This window comes from Acanthaster planci, linkage group LG02, assembly GCF_054643075.1.
Source record: "Acanthaster planci isolate LZ-2023a linkage group LG02, COTS_SCS, whole genome shotgun sequence".
Taxonomy (NCBI): Eukaryota; Metazoa; Echinodermata; class Asteroidea; order Valvatida; family Acanthasteridae; genus Acanthaster; species Acanthaster planci.
Window position 1 is genome coordinate 20,672,254 of NC_141778.1, and position 6,000 is coordinate 20,678,253.

A 6,000-nucleotide genomic window follows, 5' to 3' on the forward strand; every position below is an offset into this window, starting at 1 on the left:
AACAACATCAGACCACCACGAGAACGAAATGCAATGGTAGATGGATGCAAGTTGTATACAGTGCATGCAACGACAACACGTGTCCCGTGCAGACACACACAGCAAACGTACAGTGCGTACACTGTACAGTACATGTACATACAAAAAAAATGATCATACCACTGGCCTGGGTCCCTACATGTATGTTTTAACAATGATACCCCCTCCGTTCAATTACCTAAGTATCTGGCGCGTTTCCAGGGGGAGTAACAACGCAAAAGCGCATGCTACACACCTAAACTTGTGCAAATCTTTTGCTTAGTTTCGCACCAAATATCTCAGTCTTTGCGTTACACATTGAAAGCATTGACAATACGGAAATCCGGAAAGTCTCAAAGAAATTCCGCAAATCTGAAAAAATCATACCCCTGTAGATTACTACATGTAGGTACATGTAATTTGAAAGTGTCGGCAGCACATGAACGATACATGTAGTGCTACTTTCATAAGTCCTCCAAATGACCTCTTTTGGGGGACTTCAGTGTCAAAGCCAACATACAGTACATTGTTACAGCATGGAGACATAAAACACAGAGAAAGTTCAGTAACAACTTTTGGCGTAAAGCTAATAGTTCAGTCTGCAAGTCAAGTCATTGTAAATTAGTCTTTGAGCAAGTCTGAAAAAGTTACCACTGTAAGCACTTGCCTTAACCCAAACCCCTTGCAAATTAATTTACACAACTTGAAAACAGAGGGGGAGATTGTTAATCTTTGGTGCAACTTACATTTATTCACCGATTTTGGGGAGTCCAAGTTATGCCAACTTATTAGTGGTATAACTTACTTTTCCTCAGGTGGATCAAACAGAGGGATGACTCAATGGTTTAGGAACAACCACTATTTAGCACCTTGTTTGAAGGTACCCCATGACTTGCATTGCTTGCATACATGACCATCCGGCAGTATCAGTTGCCAGGAGTATAAGCCAAGGCCTACATGTACAGTATATGTACATGTATAGTCAAAAATTACCGTCATTTCAGAGTATGTATGGTTTCAGGTCAGGTCCTCCATCCAAACACATTGGAAAACATTAACAACTGATATGTAGCATATGAATATAATTTGAAAGTTGTATTGCCCATACTTGAAGCAAACCTATTTCCACAAAATTTCCTGCCCCAACATGAGGCTGATCACCTGCTTCTGTTGATGCATCATGCATGCTTACCACACGATATACAGACACTGTTTGTTAGCTTCCATTTATGATTACCTGAGTGGTGTCCATCATTCTTAGATTTGCATTATCCATAATTCTTAAGATTTGCAAACTGTTCATTTTTGACATTAATTAAGGCAGAGTTTTTAGCACTTTTTGTGGCAATTATTGGTAGCTTTCAATCAGCACAAAAAATTGCCACTACCATCATTTGCAAAGGACAATGCAATCCAATTTTCAACCAGTGACAGTGAAGCCAGACAATTTTGTTTAGGCCCATTTGAGAACAAATTTGGGTCAAAGTACAGAGTGTATGCAGTATGGTAACTCCTAGGGAATTCTTCCCCCCCCCAAAAAAAAATTTAAGTGTGCCATGCAAGAGGACAGTATGTAACAATACAATGTACATGTACATACATGTACATGTACTAGGCAGGTTCCTCAAAATACATGTATGGACCATTAGATAGTGTACATGTAATGTTCAACTTTGAAGGTTCGTTTTTCCTGAAGTGGACAGCAGTGGATTAATTTCCAATGTTTGATGTAATGCGGGAAGTCATGGCTGATATCTTGAACAATGATGACCGTGTCAACCGTTCAACTTAATTGGAGTTAATTAAAGTCTTGAACGTCAGCATTTTTGACAGACATGAACTCCCTGTTAAAATCCAAGCCAATAGAATTTACTGAGGAGTGATAATCCCCAAGGTTATTTTACACAGATTTATATGTGGTGAAAGGTGATCATATTGTTGCGTTCCCTAAATATCAAGTCGATGGTAGCATGGACTTCATTAGTGTCTACAGGATGTGATATTTGGGGTCAACCATTTATTAAAGGGTGGACGTGAAACAAGGGGTTTGGGTGACAGTCAAACTGTATGGTTGGTTTATTGCTCTCACTTCTCTTCATCAAAGTTCAATGTGGATTTGAAGAAGGTGTAGCTTAACATAATACAACACACAAAAGGCAAAGTTATAGAGAGGCGAAGTTGTATATGAGTGTAACTAAACTCAATTTGGCAGGACCATTGGAAATGCAAGTCAGACGCAGTGGGTACGATACGTGTGTGTAGCATCGCACAGCTAGGCTACATTCATCAGGCCGGGCCGTGGTGGGAGCTGTCCCAGTCCATCACGGTGACTAGCAAGGGCTAGACAGAGCCAGCGCCGGTATGTACCGACCGCACTGCCGCTCAGACCGCAATGAGTTGAGCGCAATGATAAGATCACCGCACTGGGTACCATTGGCTCAGCGTAGAGACAAGGAGGACTGGGCTAGTTAGCAGGACATGGGTGGCGAGGGACACTTCTCTCGGTAAGGGTCCAACCGCCGCACTACGTTGGGTTCCGCTCTCGCAATAAGGGTTTGGTCCGCCGCACCTGACCGACGAGCTAAGGAAAATCTGCTCTATTTATAGGATTCTAGAGGCTTAGGAATTAATCAAATATGAGTGTCGCTGAACAGCTCAACCAATGAAAATCTTCCATCTCAAAGGGTCACATGACTTCCTGCTAGAGTCGTGTGCAAGAATCTCAGTGTCGTGTGTAACAATGTAAAATACAGAATAAGAAGTCACGTGTACAAAGTGTAGAGCTGGGTGCGTGAAAGTGCTTACCCGGTCATCTGTGGCGAATGATTGACAGTTACAAAGTTTGAGGTTTCTGAACATTAGCATTTCAGGGAACCTTACCACGTCCAACCACGCAGCCACATGGAGGGGAATTTTGACATGCCAAAACTGAGCAGAGAAAACACAAAGATAAAGGAGTGAAGGAACACGCGATCACGCCAGAGTACAGCATGAATAACTTAATACAAAATTAGCGTCTCTGTTACATGTCCATAATGCATAGCTGAGCTAGATAAGAGACCCTGAGAAATGCAAGTACCGAGAACGAGTAAAACTAGGGGGCGCTAGAATTCCAAGATTTGCGGGTGCGCAACAATATTTACACAGATTAAAACCAGAATCCCGAAATTAAAAAATACAACAAAAGCTTTAACAAAGAGTGTAAAAAAGCACCGCCAAACCATCATCCTTTTACGACTGGACCGATCTCATTTTCTTCAAGTACGTTCCTGAAAACTGCAATCCAAAATACCGATCGTGGTGATTTTGCGGCTTCCATCAATCTCTCGCGGTGACGTTAGAGAAACATTTCGCTGCATCATGGCCTGTTTGACCTTTGACATCAACCCAGATAGTGCGCCCTCTTTTTTATTTGATATTCATGAGCCCCTCCACGGAATCGAGACGCTCCACGATTTTTCTCTTCGGAACAATTTTTCTCAAAAGAAAAACCGTCATTCTGAATGAGGTTCGTAAAAAAAAAACGTTTGAGACATAAAATACGATTCATGATGAAAATGTAATGCTCAGAGTTGTTCATTTTAATTTTATTTTCAGCAGAGTTATCTCCAAAATAACCGGCAAAATGAAAATTGCGCATGGAATTTTCGAGCACTACATGTGATAGCATTTTCGGAATTCTCGAACGTCATGAACACTTTGACGTGAAATTTTAAATGAATTGAACTCCATTTGATTTGCACTGGTAGCCAACCAAATGTCCACCATAAGTACATATTATGCCTAATTATCCCCATATAATCATTTTTATAAATCTGAAGGTGCTAATTTGTATTTTACATGTACATGATTAAAGTCACTCTTTTAGAAGTTTTGAAAAATGACACCCGGAGTTGCATTTTGGTCCATTTTATGAAGAACATGCCAGTAGAGTCCCCTAACATGACACACTCACTTCAACTTTCACTTGACTTGTCTAGTACAATGTTGAAACCCTTCAGGAAAGAGTTCCATATACTGTACCAACAACGATTGATGCCTCTCTGAACCAAGCTATAAAACTTGCTTGAAAGAAGCCTTTTCTAGTTATGTATGCGAATGCTTGCGAATTTTTCCCAGCTAAATTTCACTTTTTAGAACATGTTATCACATCCAATAGCCGTTACAACATTGTAAAATAAAGGGAATATTGGTGCTGTCTGCATATGGAATTCTTCCCAAACTTCAAATTGATTTGGTTAAATATTGGTACAATAAATTTCATAATACATATGTTGTTAAACCTTTAACACTTTCAATGTCATGAAAATTTGTCCAAAATTCAGAAAAAGCAGCATCCGGAAATTGGGCAAGAATTCAGCTGAGTGTTCTCTGACGTGGCACACTTCACAAAATCCCTCTCTAGAAATCACACATAGACATTTAAGAAATTCTTTTAAGTTGATCAATTCTAATAAATTCTAATTATTCCCATTTACATACTGGTACATGTACATGTACCTATTGACCATAGTAACACTGTTCTTGTACTTGTATTTTGGGATGCATTTTTAAGATTTCATTTTGCACTTCAGAAAAAACAATTAGGAAAAATTGAGCCTGAAAATAAAATTCCAGCCAGATGGAATTTCAAAGCAGGTGAGCACAATTTAGAATTAATTTTCACTTACATGTATGATGAAATTTGAGGTAAAAATATTGCGCCACCCAGGCAGATGGGCAAAAAATCAAAATGCACCACATTAGGGTACTGTACACCAACAATATCAGGACTAGGCCCACAACTACATGTACATGTAGGTACCATCATTTACCTAGTTCTGGATCGGAAAAGTTATTCAGTTACAAGCCACCAACAAAAAATCCTGAAATTCCAGTGAAATATGGTCAGTTGTGAGCCTTGTATGTTGGAAATACTACCAAATTTTCAAAATCTTAACAATTAATTTGGATTTACAAGAGTGACAAAAGTTATGAGGACACTTTTCCTGGTTATGGATGGCATAAACCAGTACTTGACAAATAAAAAGTAACCACGCAAGAAATCAATTTTGCAGCCACAGCCATTTTAACAAGCTGATTTTCTGATGATGAATTTCCTAATTTAGAGAAAATAATTTCAGTAATAACAATTCCAATGAATTAAAAAGTAGAACCTGCGTAAATTTGGACTTGACTTTTTCAGCTGTGCAGTGAATTATCAACAATACTAGGCTATCCCCCAAGCCATAGAATTGACAAACCAATTACATCACTAAGTGATCGCTTTTGGGCTAACAAATGGTAGGGACAGAAATGAGAATTTTCAAAGTGGATATTTCATTTGATTGTAAGTCAGTCTTTCCAGTCATGTAATTCTGAGTCATTTGGCACCATAATGAACAAAGTTGGTCAAGTTTTTAATGAGAGATTTGGTTAACTGTGGTACCAGAGAGGCTCGTTTCTTCACCTACGCTAACATGTAAACATTTTTAGGTGCTAATAAGTCTTAAGCTTTGTACTGCTCTTTCTCTCTTCTTTCTTTGATTGGTATCCAAGGGAAGACATCCTGCAAAGTTGTAACGATGACCTTGAAGTTGGCACATTTGTTCATAGTTACCATTGCCATGGCAACTGGTCTAATCTTCAATTTGATTATAAATAACAAAAGATTCATTTAAATTCAATGAATCTGTGTTCTACATGACCAGATATATCAACATTTGTTTTGTCAAAAAAGGAGTGGTGCCTAAACCAAATTTTATCTTCCAGTAAGTAGTTATTTTCAATTTAGTTTGTTTACAAAATGTTGCCACTACACAACTTGGTAAGCAAATTCAAATTGACAAATTTCTTGCTTCTTTTTTCATTTTTTGTGACAAAGTGTGGTTAATTGCCTCCCTTAGAAAAGTGATCTCTCCATAATGTCATTGTAATGTACTCTGAAAACCAAAGCAAAATGAAGTCTACATTGGAGCAGAATATTTAGCAATAGTCAGATTC

General features: G+C 38.6%; 2 long non-coding RNA genes across 8 annotated transcripts in view; both read right to left on the bottom strand.

Annotated features, from left to right (window-relative positions):
* The window catches only part of LOC147799997 (uncharacterized), a 76,963-nt gene that overhangs the window by 14,427 nt on the left and 56,536 nt on the right, over nucleotides 1–6,000 (bottom strand). The gene's annotated exons all lie outside the window — the stretch shown is intronic.
* LOC110990719 (uncharacterized) overlaps nucleotides 1–6,000 on the bottom strand; it is a 44,613-nt gene that overhangs the window by 14,332 nt on the left and 24,281 nt on the right. Inside the window, exon 1 of one of the 7 annotated variants that reach the window (XR_015424523.1) lies at nucleotides 3,232–5,339. The exons of 4 other annotated variants lie outside the window; for them this stretch is intronic. This is a non-coding gene — a long non-coding RNA (uncharacterized LOC110990719). Of the gene's footprint in view, nucleotides 1–2,823; nucleotides 5,340–6,000 lie in introns of those variants that run through there. 2 more of the 7 variants (XR_015424520.1, XR_015424524.1) reach the window with 2 other exon arrangements.